Source organism: Squalius cephalus (assembly GCF_949319135.1).
Source record: "Squalius cephalus genome assembly, chromosome: 3".
Classification (NCBI taxonomy): Eukaryota; Metazoa; Chordata; class Actinopteri; order Cypriniformes; family Leuciscidae; genus Squalius; species Squalius cephalus.
In genome coordinates, this window is record NC_137124.1 from 32,747,325 (window position 1) to 32,765,561 (window position 18,237).

At 38.6% G+C, this 18,237-nt stretch overlaps 1 protein-coding gene across 1 annotated transcript in view; it reads right to left on the reverse strand.

The window, feature by feature from the left end:
- Positions 1-18,237, reverse strand: part of tshz3b (teashirt zinc finger homeobox 3b) — a 38,811-nt gene that overhangs the window by 5,938 nt on the left and 14,636 nt on the right. The gene's annotated exons all lie outside the window — the stretch shown is intronic.

An 18,237-nucleotide genomic window follows, 5' to 3' on the forward strand; every position in this document is an offset into this window, starting at 1 on the left:
AGGTATGTAAACAATGGAGAGAGAGGACACTCCATTGGACACACTGGTTTTCTGTGAACACATTCAATCATGTCTAAATACCACAAAAGTCAAACTAGTCATGCTAAAACTTCAACACACAGCATTTAGATTTAATTCTAAATACAATATGTAAATTTGTATACAAGGAACATTCAAGGGTTTCCACAACAAAGACTGCATATAATTAGAATTTCATGAATCATCCCCTTAACCCTCTACTGCACAGTGTTGCCATATGGCAACATACCCTTTCTTTGGACATTTCTTGAAATTTGAAAATAAACATGAGCTCTGATTGATCTTAAATTCATGGTAGAACCTGGTGGTAACCAATGATATGCTTTGATGACATCACATGACACTACACACCCTTGCACTGTCATTCTTTTCACACACGTTTGATGACTCCAGTTGCTGAAGAAGTGCTCGTGAATATGTGAAGATTTTCCTAAATTTTTCATATTTCTTCAGAATTTAAAATTACATCATGCATCTGGGGTAAGTTCTAATCTTTTTTCAATCATTGTCACATTGTTTTGATACTACTATTACCTTTTTATTCAATAAAATAGGTATGTTACCAAATGGCAACATTGTGCGGTAATGGAACAATATTTTGCCCATGCTAATGCAGAGTAGCTTTGTATGAATGACAATGTATGGATGCACTGATATAGTTGGATGGTTGTATTCTACTCATATATTTATATATATTTGTATATATTTATAAAGTAAAGTAAAAGTAAAGTATAAAAGTAATATATATATACGCTTATTTTGTTTAGAAAATGAAGCCGTCAGTATGAGAGCCAGGCAGAATTAGGCCTAGTAGACTCAGAGGACGAAGAGACAGGTATGTATCTATTCCGGTATGTTCAACATTCAGGTTACATGTCGTCCTTTGCACAGTGTTGAGCTGATGTTGGGAAAGGTGTAAAGTAGATCAAGAATTTGAGGTTTTTGTCATTCCAAAATCTGTATGGTGAACAAAAAATAACCACATACACAAGTCACTGTGCAGTCCCCATGCACATGTGCGCGCACACACACACATGCAAAGGCACAAACACATGCATGTTCTATCATCCTAAACTTGATGGCAGCAGTAACTATTTTTTCTTATATTTCAGTTGAAGTTGAAGTTCAGAGGAGGCACCTGCACCTCCTGAGGTGGAAAAAGCTCAGAATCTGAATTGGCAAAGGAGGCGAACCATCCTGCCAGTTGAACAGTTCTTATGAGTTTGCGTCAGATGTTTTGTAAATGTTGTTGAAATAATCGTTTCACATTGTTGAACAGTTCTTATGAGTTTGCGTCAGATGTTTTGTAAATGTTGTTGAAATAATCGTTTCACATTGTTGAACAGTTCTTATGAGTTTGTGTCAGATGTTTTGTAAATGTTGTTGAAATAATCGTTTCACATTGAGTAGTTTCACTTGAACAGTTCTTATGAGTTTGCGTCAGATGTTTTGTAAATGTTGTTGAAATAATACTTTGAAAATTAGTTTCATATTTTGTACACAAAGCTCTTGAAAACATTTTAAATAATAAAAACAATTTCATTTCTAAAAGACAGGTCTATAATCATCTATGAATTTCATGTCATTTTGGGAGAAAATACATTAGGCTGTTCCATTGTCGCACAATGTTGCCATATTGCAACGCACCCAAAAGTACCCCCCGAAAAATAAAAAATAAAATTAAAAAAATATAAATATGTTAATTTGAGTCTATTTTATATATAAAAAAACACTGTAACATTTTTTTCCATGATTGCATAATAATGCGTGCAGTAGAGGGTTAAAAACAATCTTTTTAGGTTAGTAAAGAGATTTAATTTAAGCTTAACAAGAAAACACTGCTGCGATGCAGCTATGATGGTTGTGTAACAACAACAACAAAAAAGTAAAAAGAATGCCATAAACATGAGGACAGTCAAATTGTAGCCCTTGGCAGAATGATGTCAAGGGACTGGCAAAAACCCTTTTTTAGTTTGTAGTTGTAATATGCGTACCTCATGGCTTCAGGCATTCTGTGCTGTTGCAATAACCCTTAACAGGACTAAATTGTTTTTTATAATGTAGTCATATTATTATTATTATTTATTTATTTTGTTAGTATAATTATCATTTTTAATTAAAAGAAAACATCTAAACTGATAAATCCAAAAATTATGTAATAGGATTTAAACCATAGATTTCAAATGGTCAGCTATTTAATTTTCTGAATATTACTCATCTCTCTCTCTCTCTCTCTCTCTCTCTCTCTCTGTGTCTGTGTGTGTGTCTGTGTGTGTGTCTGTGTGTCTGTGTGTGTGTGTGTGTGTGTGTGAGAATGTTTGAATCTGACAATATTAAGAAACTAAACAAGTAGTTTCAACAAAACTTTATTCCAAGTAGGCAGAAGAACATTCAATAGTGATTTTTTACAGCATTATTATTAGGATCCATCTTCTCACACACATCACAGTCAGTCTGTGAAATCGAATCACCCCCTACACAAATCACAACCAACTGTGATCGTGCAGCACACACAAACTCACATGCACACGCTTACACACAGCCATCTGTTCTGAATCAGCCAAAACGACAGCTGTTTAAGAGAACAATGCCTTCGTTCAGGAAGCAGGAGAAGCTGAGCTTTACATCAAGGCCAAATAGCAAGGTAAAAACCCAATTCCTTCAAATACATACACTTTAAACCTCCTCTCAATGATTACAACACACATGCACACACACACACACACACACACACACACACACACACCACACACACACAAAGGTGGAGATTTTAGCATGAAATTTTTAGCTCCCACTAAACCACTATATGTAAAATGTAAGGTCAACCTTGAACATAATTACACAAAATGATTAGCTGGTAATTAAAGTTAAAAAGGAGGGTGAGTGTGCCAATGGGTAGAGAGAGAGAAAGAGAGAGAGAGAGAGAGAGAGAGAGAGAGAGAGAGAGAGAGAGAGAGAGAGAGAGAGAGAGAGAGAGAGAGAGAGAGAGAGAGAGAGAGAGAGAGAGAGAGAGAGAGAGAGAGAGAGAGAGAGAGTTTGCTCATCACTTCAAGTACAAGCAAACCTGTCTCACTGTAACCTTGACCTGAACTTGACTATATGTAGAGCACAGAGTGAGTATTGCCAGTGAGTAGGCGTACGCCCTACAGCAAATCTGAGGAGAAGTGTGTACGTTTGTAATGTGTTTTTTTTTTCAAAATTCATTATTCCGACACCAAACACAGAATTAGCACTGCTTGACATCACAATAATCAGCCGTAAGCCCCAAGGTAACATGAGCGGGATGGAGAAAGACGAGAAGAAAGCAGAGGCAGGGGCTAACGAGAGAGAGACCCAACAATCTGTGACACACATCCCGAGTGTTGGTGCATGTCCTGGCTGTATTCCAGGTTCCCAAGCCCCCAGTGTACCTACAAGTCTGTGTGATCTGGCTGGGAACAATATTGAGATTTCATCCCTGGACCTTCAGAAGCCAGTGCTCTGGTCCAGGCCTACTCACACCACACAGGTGCTGTTTTAATTAGAAAACAGGATGCTTGGATCCAAGAGTGGTAAGGTGGGGGTAAAATCAGAATGACCTCCCAATGATTTGGCATCAGATTGGAAAAAGAGCTTGATCTAATTTACACTCAGACATCCAGGGAGATGACCAGCAGAGAATGCTGTTTTCTAAGGCAGTGGAGAGCGTAACCTTGCACATTTAAAGGGCCGTCTGGGTCTGGACTATTAGAGCACATACTGTCTTCACAAAACATCAGAGTAAGTGGAAAACCTTAATACATATAACAGTGATAAAACTAATCCACAAGCCCTTTTATCAAAGGAACACGATTAAATGTTAACTATGCAAATATGACTCTTTTCCACAACCATGTGTGACTAAATTGTTTGATTACAAGAACTAAGGTGCACTTTTTAATTAAAATAAAATGTCTACTGTCAACCAGAAGTAAAAGTCAAATGTATTGAATGTGACAAAAGCTCTTTACTCTGTCCACTAGGATCTAGGAACTAATGTGGGTTTTCCATCTATATGGCCAGTATAATGTGAATATAAGACACCACTAATGTACGAGTTTTTAAATATTTTTTTAAATAAGTCAGTAAATCAGTAACAATGTAAAATATTTTACATTTTTTGTTCTATTTTAATATATTTTACATTTAATTTTGAGCAGCCATTACTCCAGTCTTCAGGGTCATATGATCCATCAGAAATCATTCTTATATGCTGCTCAAGAAACATATTCTATTACTATCAATGTTGAAAACAGTTGTGCTGTTAAATATGTGGAAACTTTTTTACAAGTAAAACAATGTAAATGCAAAATGTAAAGAGTCTTTACTGTCACTGCTGACTAATTTAATGCATCCTTGTTGAATGAAAGCATGAAAAAAAAAAAAAAAAACTTTTGCTTTTGGTGCGTTTCATCCTATATACATAATAATGTAGAACCATACATGCATGTGAACCAAGTTAACACCCCTCAAGCTGCTGCCATTTGTTCTTGTTTGGAATTGAACCTCATTTTTACAGACAGAAGTTGAAGTCTGCAGCCCGGTCCAATACTTCTGGGTGTGCGGATGAGCTGGAGAGAGTGAAAGAGTAAGTAGTTGGTAATTAAAGCTGCTATATATAGCCCCTAAAGCCCACATTTATAATGGGAGGTATCTCTCTCTAATATGCCACTATCTGCAATGTGATATCATTAGGAGGAAAATGGTTTGTAGCCTTAAGCAGACAGGCTGTCTGTGTGCGGCTGGAGAATATGAGATAGCACCAATCCACTTCTCTTCTCCTCTTTCCTCTCGTCCTCCGCCCTCGCACCTTTCCTCACCTCCCCTCCATCTCTCCTCGGCTATCCTGACCCGTGTTAATGAAGTTAATTGAATCTGAGATCAATAATGCTTAATTATTGCAATTTGACATGCACAGACAAATTGGTGGGGAGGCCAGACGTGTACGCATGCATGTGTACGCTAGAGGAGATGTAAGTGTGTGTGTCCAGCACCAGGGTGGGCGAGAGGGCACGGCTGGACAGCAGAGGAAGAGAGAGAAGGATGGACGAAGCAGACAGGCGTGCCATCGATTCCAGAGAGACGCCCCATCGACCAGTCCTACTGAGTGATGGAGGCCCTGCTCCAAGGCTAGCTGGAGAAAGAGAGAGCTCACTGAGACCACTTTCGCCAGCCTGGCCTGCCCTGCCCACAAACGGCACATTGAGATAGATTGGATGGACAGAGGAGCGTAACACAGAGAGAAAACCAGAAAGAAAATGGCAGACACAGATAAGAGGGTTCTACCTATGGAATCACTGGTGTTTTGTTTATAGAACGCATGGCTGTTACTAAGTGATGGTTACCATGGCTATAACTGTAACAAGTTTTGTTTCCCTGCATTGTCTCTGCAACCAGATGAACCAGAGGTATTTTAATTTATGAAAACATTAAAGGAATATTCTGGATTATTTACAACTTAAATGTTTATGGACAACATCTGTGACTTTAATTGCAATGTTGATAGCTGCATATTTTAAATGTTTATTTGTGATGCTGCACACTTGCCTGCTAGGCTTATGCTGCCAGTGCATTGCTGTAAACACATTTCGCGTTTATTGAAATTACTGACTGCAGTAACTGACAGCATACCACAGATGCAGTAGCCTACACGGACACTAAACTATGAAGAATATTCCCAAAATATTCCTTTAAAGTAAATGTGAATTGTCATTTGCAGCCAATTTTACAACCACATTTCCAAGTGAAACGGGACATTCAATTGGGGGAAAAAATAGAGTAGGATTTTAGCTATAAAAACTGATTGGATTGTAAAAACATTCTATTACAAACTGTAATGCGGACAGACTGAATGATAGTTTGTTAAATATGAATGACAACAGCAAAAAGACGAGCTAAATTATTTTAAAAGATTTTTTTAAATAACATGTACCATGTTACCAATTATTCCCAATTAGACCAGGAACATGCATTAAGAAATTAAATTCAAGTTCATTTTGATTGTTTCATGCTCGATTTAAGAAAGAATCATAGCTACAGTGATATCAAAAACCTTGAAAAAATGTTAACAATGAATCACAGGCACTTAAAACCTTTAAAAAAAACCCTCATCTTTTGTTATAATAATGTGGAAATATGAGGTGGTGGAAGAGTGTGAGAGAGAGCGAGAGAAAGAGGTGTGGATTAAAGAAAAGAAACAGGGCTGGAGGTGCATCGGCGCTGGCAGAACTGAGAGAGAGAGCTGGTAAACACAGACGCTAGCACGGCTAATCGCCCGCTCATGCCACTCAGCGGGAGAGCCCCTGACAGTGTGTGTATGTGTGTGTATGTTTACACACCCCCGCTCTCCCCCCCTGCATGTGCACAGCAACCGGTAACCACGCTGGAGAACAGAACTTCCCCCTGCTGCCATAGCACCTCCACTGGAGTTAACACTCCTACACGGCATCAAGATTCGACAGCCTCGAACACACACGTGAGCGCTCAGTCATACAAATGATCCTGTGTGCAACACAATATCGTACAAACAAAAAGTTGATTTATATTCAGAAACGGGCTCGGTGCTGATGCAGGCATTTAGAAACCCCTGGCTAAGGAAACATACTAAAGAAACGTATTAATAGTCTTTAACCTCTGATGAGCGTGTTTTAGCACTGATTATTACAATAACTGCTCAACTGAAATATGCTTTATTCATTGACTTCAGTGATGTACACGTTTGTGTTGACAAAATTGCTCTGGAGACGCATCCTCTCGAGACACCTCCAATAAAAACCTTACATGTGCTTTTTTGGATCTATCTCTTTAGAAATTTGAACTAAGAGGTTAAAACAGCACAGCATGGACGTTCTCAGGAGTAAAAACACGCTCCACCTCTTCCAAAATGCTATTAGTTACTAATGAACACTAACGTCCGCCCTGAATGTCTCCTACGATTCTGGCTAATGCTTCTTCTGAAGGTTTGCCCACAATTGCTCCTTTAAGAAGGCTCACATCATCAGACAATCATTTCCATGTCCTCTACTTAAAAGACAAATAACAAATTAGAAACAGGCAAAGAATTTTCTAAGCAGTGACAGGATTATATATATATATATATATATATATATATATATATATATATATATATATATATATATATATATATATATATATATATATATAGGAAAAGATTCTGAATTTACTGCTCACCTGTGCAGATAAGATTAGATAACAATGAGGATATAATCTCTTTTATTTTCATGTGTGTATACACACATAAATATTCTTTACTGATTTTTTTTTTTTTTTTTTTTTTGACTGGTTGAATATATTGTAAACATGGGGGGCCCAGATATGAACTCTAGTTAGTTAAATGTAACCTAATGTACAAATTTGTATTCAGTCATATTAAATAAAAAATGTAAAAAATATATATATATATTTTAGATGTTACTACATGAATCACATTTTTTATTTTAATTTGTTACCTGAAGTTTTTTATTTATTTTTATGTTTTATAGTTTGGGGTCGATAATATTTTTTTATGTTTTTAAAAAAAGTCTCTTATGCTCACCAAGACTGCATTTAAAAAAATATTATTATGAAATATTGGTAACACTTTACAATAAGGTTAATTAATTAACATTAGTTAACTACCTTAGTTAACATGAACTAAGAATGAACAATACTTTTATTAATTTGTATTAATTGAAACATTTATTAATCTTAGTTAATATTAATTTTTAACATTTACTAATACATAATTAAAATCAAAGGTTGTATTTGTTAACATTAGTTAATGCACTGAACTAACATGAACAACGAACAGCTGTATTTTTATTAACTAACATTAACAAAGATGAATAAATACTGTAACAAATGTATTGCTCAATGTTAGTTCATGTTAGTTAATACATTATTGTAAAGTGTTACCGAAATATTATTTAAAATAACTTTTATTTTATTATATTTAAAATGTAATTTATTCCTGTGATGCAAAGCTGATTTTTCAGCATCGTTACTCCAGTCTTCAGTGATCCTTCAGAATTCATTCTAATATGTTGATTTGGTGCTCAGGAAACATTTCCTATTATTATCAAAGTTGAAAACATTTGTGCTGCTTAATATTTTTGTGAAAAACATGATGTGTAACACCGCGTTTACACCGGACGCGAGCGGCATGACACGACAAAAGAGGACAGAATCCATTATAATCAGTGATGTTGTCTACACTGGATGCGACATGACATGGCAAATACCCTTTTATGTCACGTCCAGAGTAGACAACCTTTAGCTGTTGCGGAGCGACAACGGTTGTGTCCCGCGTAGACAAGGTGTAACTAACTCCATCAGGTCTGTGATCTATATTTCAGGATGTCACACTGGAAATTAGTGGTTTCTAAGGCTGTTCTCTGAACGATGAGTAAACGTTCTTGAGGGCAGACAGAAATCTGTGACTGCATCAGGTGTTTCCTGTACGAAAAAGATGCTGAATTTACTGCTCACCTGTGCAGATAAGATTAGATAACAATGAGGAAAAATGTGTACATTTGTCCATATCTCTTTTATTTTCATATGTGTGTATACACACATAAATATTATTTACTGATTTTCTTTTATTTTTTTGGACTGGTTGAATATATTGTAAACATGGGCCCAGATATGAACTCTAGTTAGTTAATAATCAGTCAAATGTGTGTGTGGCTCTGTTGTCTGAAGCAGCTCTCAAACAGACACCACAAACAATTATAAAGCAGGAGGAAGATGATCTCCAGCAAATGATCCACCCGCCTGCCTTTGTTATTCAGATGAGCTCCACTTGGAGAAGTCACATTCCTAAAGCACGGGGCAACCGGAGGTCAGACACATCTACACAAACACTAGGAACTCCCAAGAGGCCGAAAGAGAGCCGGAGAAAGGGAGGGGCGATTGTCTTTGAATGAGTTTACATGTGTGTCTTACTGAGAATCTCTCGGTTTTTGTCGGTGACTTGTGTTGTTCCTCTTCCTCTTTCAGTAATCCCTCCCATAATGTGTCTTTCCCTCCCTCTCTCTCTTGCTCTGTCCCACTCAGAATCACAGGAGTGTGTCAGTCTCCCATTAGAGAGGGTTGCTGGGTAATGGGAGAGAACAGATCTGCCTTGCTGTGATCCCCAGGGCCTCACTCGGCTCGACTACCACACACACACTCACAAAACACATATTAACACCACAATATAAACATGGTTATGTGTCTGCAGGAAGAAAAAAAAAAAAAAAAAAAAAAAAAAAACCTGCATAGACATGTGACAAAAGACGAATATGGAATTTTAAAAATCGACTAGGCTGTGGGTCTCTGAATGACTAGTTAGCTTATCGGTCTGAAAAGGATAGTTCATCCAAAAATGAAAATTCTGTCATGATTTACATTCTTTCTTCTGTGGAACACAACAGAAAATATTTAGATAAATGTCTCAATTTAATTTTTTTGAGTCTATACAAAAGAAGTCAGTGGTAACCAAAACAGTTTGAGATTCTTCAAAATGTCTTCTTTTATGTTCTGCAGAAGAACGAAAGTCATACAGGTTTGGAATAACTTGAGCGTGAGTAAATGATGACATCATTTTTGGATGAACTATCCCTTTAAGAAACATGTTGTTAGAGGGCATTTACATAATACAAGTTCTTGCATTTGTAATAGTTAGACTACTTTTAATTGAACATGCAATGACGGGACTCTCAACGCAAAACGGCCTAAAGACGTCCATCTGAATGTGTAACTGTACCGGTGCTGCTTTAATGTGTCATGTTCCTAGCATGCTAATTAAAGCACCGGTGCTAAAAACATCCAAATACCTAAAAAAAAAAAAAATCTCAACCTCACTTACGGACAAGTCATCCAACAAGCGACAGTCGTGACCCATCCCTCCCACAAACACACAAAGCCAGAAAATAGACAAGATCTCTGATTTAAAACGAAAAAAGTCACTGTGTCTCTCCAACGTACACAAGCCCTGAACTTGGCAGATACGTTAGGCAGCAAAATAATAGGCATTTTCCAACCCATAATGCAGAGTGTTAGCCAGTGGCAGTCCACTGATTTAGGTACTACGTCGAGACGTCAATCTGAAGGCCTTGGAAGAGAGAGAGAGCGAGAAGGAGGGGGATGTAGATACACAGAGAGTGGGCCTGCAAAGCAAAGATGAGCGAGATAGAGCGAGCGAGATGCTCCTAATGGGAGACATGCAGTCATCTAGTCGCTGACTCTCTCCATTCAGCGTGTCACTGGGTATCCATTACCTGCCACTCTCCTCTGATCTCTTTGGACAGCTCTGATCAAAAGATGTCATTTGACCTACTCGCCCGCTCGTGCTGGCCCGCCGGGGTACGTGGCCCGCGAGCGCGGGGCTGCCTCGCCCGTAAATAAAACGACATCATCGCTTCAGCGTCCCGTCATGTTCTCGGGCCGATTATGATAATAGTGGATCTGTCAGCACGTAAACGGACAGGGCAGCCACGGCGCTAATGCGCAGGATATAGCCTCTCTGCCTCCGCCGCCTTAGTTCCTGCTTTGCTCTTTATTGGGTCGACTTTTCCCTCTCTCTCTCCTGCTCCTCTCATTGGATGGCACCTGAGAAGCAAGCCCCGCTCGTTGAGGATGTCAGGGTTAATCTGTTAGCATCAAGCTGGGGCCGCGGAGGCAAACAGAAAGAGATTTGCCTTATTCTGATTTGGAGGGAGACAGGGCAGAGGGTGTAGATGAGCTGGGGAGGGGACTGATTGTCTATGATATTGCTCGTGCCGCGTTTCGAGAGGTCCTGCTCGGGCTGCGGGCAAACATGGAAACAGACACATAATCTAAACAAAACCAGACGTAGAAACAACACGCCGGCGCACGAGCACATCATAGAAGATGAAGAAAATTACACACAATGCCGCAAGAGGAGACGCACACAAAACGCTTGGGCTCGGTGGAGGCAGGACGGTAAAAGGCAGGCGAACGTGCAGGGTTTTAGAGGCGAGAAAAACGGCGCACAATAAAGCGAGAAAACAACACTGCTCGGAGGCAATTTAGACTGCAAAACACAAACCATTAAGTTTGTGCATTATCTTTTAATTTAATCTGGAATGATTTATAATCCATCACGCAAGGCTTCAACCATATCCAATTATTCTCTGTGCCTTGATTGACAACAAAGGTGATTTATTAAGCTAATAAAAAGTGATGTGCACCCAGCCCCCCTCCTTCCCCCCTCGACACCCCCCACCCCCCTGTGAAAATAGCCAGTGAGAGACACACTCTGCTTACAGGGGTGTAGCGGTTCACTGCCGCCCTTGGCCAAGGGGCTGGGGTCACGTTTGTCGTTCTGGAGGTGTAGTTAGAAAGTAGATCCGAGATCAGAACATTGCAATAAACATGGTTTTTCTAATGACTTCATTTTATCTATATTTCAAGATACCCCTATCGATGCATGACAGGAAATTAACAGTAGCCTGATTCTTGTGAAGTACTATTAACATACTATTTGTTTATCTCAAATGACCAGAAAATTACATAAATGCATATTCAGAGGGAGAGAAAGATGCTCTCTGGGTTTTGGCAAAGAAAAATGACATTATGTCTTGGATTCGTTTATTTTGGGTATGTATGTGTCATCTTGTCGCAGCTGCTAAGGGCTAATGTTCTGCTTTGGATATTATTTCTGATTATTAATGAAAAGCAGAGGACAAGAATGATGGTTTTCTTCAGGACGCTCGTAAATAATATTAAAACTGTGCCAACAACAGGGCCGGCCACCTAATGAGCCTTTAACCCCGTGAGTCGCATATGCCTTGTGTTAATTTTAGACCTATAGAGCTATGAGGTCACATTCACACAGCTGTGTGTGGAAGTAGAGCAAAGAACCCATACAACACACTTTACCTCTTTTTACTGAAAATAAAAGATGTGGCTTTAGGGTACGGAATAGTTTGTGTGCAGATTCCTTCAACTGTACAGTATATTGTCACGTGAACTGTCGATCGCACGTGTGTGTGTGTGTGTGTGTGTGTGTGTGTGTGTGTGTGTGTGTGTGTGCATGCACGTGTTCTGAATGGCTCATAAACCACAGGAGGACACATTAATGTCCACAATGTTCAGCCTGCCCTGGTAAACACACAACCCCCTCAACTAATGATGCAATAAGAAAACAAGCCATCACAGCCCCTCCGCAGAGAGACACACACACATACACACACCCGCTGTAGCCGACAACAGATTTAAGATCTTAATATCACATACTTAATAAGGGTGGGGAAATATGTTGGTGGTCTACCAAAGAAGTATTTACTTTCTTTTCCACAAAATTCTCAGAAATCTCTGGGAATAGCCAGAGGACGACAACAACAGAAACACAACGATAAGATACTGAAAGGTAAAGAGTCACTGAATGGACGACTTATAATGTTGCAAATGGCACATTTTCCTTAGCATGTGTGAAAGTGAGGCTTGAAACTGGCTTCTTTTGTCCAGATAAGCAGACACGGCTCTGGCAGTACATTCTCTCAGCTCATAAAACTGGGGCCCAGGGCAGAGGACCCTGTTCACTCTCTTTACAGGCTTCCACTGTTAACGAGAGAACGGCTCTCGTTATAACTGTCCCGGCACAGCCGCGGACCTTTGCTTTGTGACGTTTAAAAATGTTGCCTGGCTACACTAGGTCACTGTGATGCTATAGAGCCATTATTTCACTATCTTTATCTCCTGCCCTCCTCTCTCTTATATTTGTGTCAATTATATATATATATATATATATATATATATATATATATATATATATGTGTGTACAGAAGTAGAGAAGAAAAATCTATATTATATACGTATAGAAGAAAGTTGGGTGGAAACTCGCTTGTGTGCTACGTGCCGAAATGAAACAATAGGATGTAAACAGGATGTGCAATTAAGACACCACCAATCCAGACAGTTGGGCTGCTGCATAACACACACGCACACACACACACACACAGAGAGATGAACATGCAGAACAAAATACAGAACAAGTCATTTTAAATAGTGATAACTAAATCAACAAACTAAACAAGCAGGTTCTATCAGTCTCATCCTGTTCTGTATAATTATGTATGTTTTTCCTTAAAGCAGAAAATGATTGCATGCTTTTAAATGGTAATAATTCTTTTTTTTATAAAGTCATTGTACTATGATTGCATTTAAATCAGCTGATTGTTGCTCTTCATTAATAAATAATTATTATGGAATTTCTCTCTCTGTATATCACTTTTAAATCAAAGACGAAAAAAACTGTACAGCTGTATTCCATAATAAAAGCGGATTTCACTGACTAAAATATAAAGATAATTTGTAATATTAATGTATATGTATTTTATATAAAATATAGAAAAAAAAAACAGCCACCACCACTAAAAACAACATTAATTATTATTATTATTATTATTATTTTAAATATTTGTAGTTTTAAAAAATACAATAAACTCTGGGATCTGTTTTAGTGATAAGAAACCAAAGTGCTGCATATCAATCAATTTGCAGAACTCTTCGATGAGGTTTGTTTCCCTCTGTGTCAGATTGCATCCTGCATATTTTCCTGTTTAATTTGATATTTCAAAACCTGAGCTCTTATTTGGAATAAAACTTTGATTATTATGTTTGTCTTTCTATGATTTATTGCACGACTGAAATTAAAATGCAACTCTAGATCTTTTAAAATGGCATTCACTCTAAAAGGGCATTCATTTACTTTGATATTGCATTACAGACAAGTTATTCCTAAAATCACAGTGAATGATGGATAGCTAGTACTCTATAGCCATCAACACCTCTTAGTGGGGGCCACGCTCTGATTGGTCGAGTGCCGCAGGGCCCTCTCCTCCCCTCCCCATTGAGTCCTAGGGGCCGCAGGGCCACTGATCTGGGCTGGGAACTGATAGAGTATCCATTTCAAAGGCCTGGCCTGTTCCACGGCTCCAAAAGGGGGGGGAATGAAATATAGCAGGAAGAGGGACGCCACATTTAATTATCTCATTATCACACAACGACAAACGAACACAAATGAAACAGGCCAAAGAGTGATCCCAGAAACGCAGAGCGTTAAAACCGCCCCTATGTCTACGTGTGAGTGTGTGTGTGTGTGTGTGTGTGTATGTGTGAGAAAGTGCGTCAAACCTCAAAGAACTAAAGGCTTGTATTTAGATGTTTAGATGTACAAGCTCCTTTAAACTGCCATTTAAACTCACACACACACACACACACACACACACACATGCACACACCCTCAGGGCTTATGCTTGGGAAGATCATTAACCTCTCCATACCCAATTAAAGTGAGAGTCTGTGTGAGCGAGTGTGTGTAAGAGTAAACGTTTGCTTCCATATGTGTATGTGAAATATTGCATCTTTACCTCAGTGTGATTAATTTACAAAACATTAACATCAAGAACACACGGTGAATACAATGCGCGCACACACGCGCACACACACACACAAAAGCTAATCAGTGTGTCTGTTGTGAATGCAGTAAGGATGAGGAAGAGTTACCACCTAGCATTGTGTTTGCAGGATGGAACTCCACAGGGGAGCACAGAAAACCGAGCCACGGCCATGAACCTCACAATAACACCACAATACAATCAATACGACACACACACTCTGCACACAACTCACGGCTAAAAAAATAAAAAATAAAACTGGTTTCTTGCAATAACCTGCAGCTCAGATGCTGCTGCACACTACACATGGCTACGAAGAATCACAGTGTCGCCTTATGAAATACGATAATAAATTAAGTGAATACTGCAAATGTATGGTCGTGGTCTCCAGAAATAATCTGAGGCACTAGTAAGAGTTCAGACACACACACACACACACAACACACTTCCCTTGCCTACTGAGAGGATAAGGAACTCTAAATGTCACAGATGTTCTGAAACACCTGCTTTGGAAACCCGAACTTACTCAAAAACAAAAAACAATGAGAATCGAGACTGCCCTGCTCAAGGCCAGTATTAAGGATTAAGAGGACTTCAGTCATTTTTATTCATTTTAGTTTAGCCATTTTATAATGTATAGACTGCAAAGGGAGGACAGGAAGCGCAGGATCAGGATATGACGCATGCTGGAATCGAACTGGAGTTGCTTGCATATGAATGTCTCAGCTTGATATGTCACAGCATGTGTAATAACTGCTTGTCCTTTGATGTTTGGATTAATTGCATTTATTTATTATTATTATTTTAAATTTAGTTTTGCTGTAATGGCAAAACGGCCAATGGTCGAGATCATATAATGTATCATTATCACAATAACTTACCAAATATGTCACCGCTTTTCACTCCAGTGGAATAAATCACTCCCTTCTTCCTGAACAAATCTTTGTGTGAGTATGTGTGTGTATCAGGGAAGATAAAAAAAGACTCTAAAGTTTGCCAATTTTTGCTTGATACCATCTTCTCCCTAGTCTCATGTTTTTTTCCACTACCACTTCTACTTTCTCCTTTCTTGCAGCACCTCCAAACAATAAATAAAGCATGTGTGTATGTGTGTGTGAGCGCGGGCTCTGTTGATAATCCTCCAGAGCTGCAGCTTATCTGCATTGTAGAGAGGTGCGAGGCAGACAGTCCCTATCGCAGGTATTAATGTAGCGCAGTTCCCTGTGTCACGATGGAGAGATAAGCAAACACACAGAAGTCCCAAACACTCCACACACACACACACACACACAAAACATAGCCAGATTACAGATTGTTCCCCCCTTAGCCTACAACTGAAACACAACTAAATTGAGAGCAGCTTTATTACTGAATCCAAAACATAAAACACACGTAAAAAAATTATAAATATATATATATATATAATATATATATATATAAATACATTTTTGCAGGAATAATGTGTTAGGATGTTGAAAGAGTGGTTTGGGAGTGTGTGTGGACACAATGGGACAGCTGTATGTCCAGACCTCCTACCCAACTGTTACACTCATGTGCAGCATGTATGCAATTCAATTACACAGCCAAAAATTCATTTGATTCAATCAAAGCCTTCGTTTTGCATCCACACACACACACACACACACACACACACACACACACACACACACACACAAATACCTCTTGCTCAGATGTGCATATGTGTACTTAACACGTTACGGTAAAGATACGCAGTCAAGATGGCCAGCGTCATAACATTTGTGGTTTTACACGCACAGCTGGGAGCGCAGAGACGTACTCTGGCACACAAACTTTTCCCCCACTGAATTCCAGGGTTGGGTGACTGGATCGAGCCAGAGGAATTCATAAACAGTGAGGGCCTTATCAGCCGGGAGAGGGACATCCTCTCAAGCGCACAGCAGGAGTGATGTGGACCGTGTCATCAAAAAGCGCCACAGACAGCCGCAGGAGAGGGGAGGAGTAAATGGCACTCATTCATTTAGTTCTTTTCTTTTTTAAACACCATATTTTTATAAGAAATGTGTTAAATAACACTACAGGATAAAATATGCTTGTAGGAATATGTCACATGCATAAGAATAAACACATGTAGAAACTAAAAATAAACTTTCTACATGTTTTTAATACATAAAAACAATTATTCTATTTTAACACTACTAATAATGCTAAAACTAATTTTCTTCATTTAAAAAGAAAACAAAAATGTAGCATAATAACATAAGAAGAAACATTGTATTCAGAATAATTTATATTCAATTTAAAACCACTTTTGGAGACAGAATTTTTTTAGCAATCCAGTTGTACTGTACATAGCTAACCACGCTGGGTCCATTTTAACATTTGGTTTCAAAGGCATTTGTTTTTAACATTAACCGGCCCGTCAAATTAGGTCTATGTATTGGAGCGGACAAAATTTGCATCAGCAATCAGTCGTGAGAGTTGTAATGTTTGACTTCAGTGCGTAACTAGCAGCTATAGGGACTGACCCAGGACCAGGTCAATATATAACCTCACAGCGACTCAATAAATCACTTAAACCCATGTTTGACACAAGTGCAACTGCGAAGAGAGATTACGCTGATAAGCCATTTAGCTACACATTTACTGAAGCCAGTGACTGAACTTACGATTGATTATGTACCAAGAGCAGAGCAGGGATGCTAGGAAAGCATTTTAAACATTCAGAAGTGCCCTACCATAAACTAGCACACAAATTACATTAGTCCCCCAAAAAAAGATTTATAATATTTTTATCATGGACCGAGTAACTTAGTAACTCTGAATAGTATATGCACCACAATATCGTTATTTTTACAGGAAATCCAATGGGGAAAATTATTTATTTTAATAGCCTTGGGTAAATGCCTATTTTTGGATAATTAAGTGTAATTCAATACTTTACACGTTAAAGGTGCTTCATCTAATTGACTATTTTCTCTTTTTATTTTCTCCTTTAAGATTGACCCAACCATAATTTTATTCAGAGCAAATAAATGATAAGTCTCGCATCAGTGTTAAACAAAACTCAATTGCTCAAACTCAAAAACCAATTACATACTGTTGCAATATGGACAACTAGTCTAAACCCTGTTTTGTGTCACATGTTCACAGCTCTTCTTCGTTTACATTTTTTAGGCATGTCCAGCTCTGCATTTTCTCATTGTGTTTTGTGTCACTCTCATGTAAATAACATAGAATGCCCACCAAATGTCGCATATACACACTCCGCAGTATAAACGGTACAGCCAAATATCTAGCGGTTGACACCTTTTCATAATATCAAAGAAAACGCTCATCATATTAGTCTGCAGAGTAATAGTTTCATGTCAAACATATCAAACACTAATCAGATATAGGCTATAGCCTGAACAACGCCTTTTTTAGCAACCATCCTGTGAAAAAACAACTCTAACGCTCTCACAGACACTGAGTTAAGAGCCTTGACATTTCCATCTCTATAATTTTATCAGAAAGGTATGTTGAGGATGCGTGAGAGTAGTCGTGTCTATCTGAGGCATATTTGTGGTACGGGCCGGCGCAGTAAAGCTATTTTTTCTCCATTTACACAAAGGGCAAACCATGTCAGTGTGACGTCTATGAGTGCGTTCTGCAGTGTTTTGACTGGACTCTTAGTCTCCACCTGTGTGAGAAGATTAGAGTGACTCTTTTATCTGATAATGACTAACCAAACACTACTTACAACATACAGCACGGCACTGTCTCGCGTTTAAACTAGCATGAGGGAAAAGCACCATTT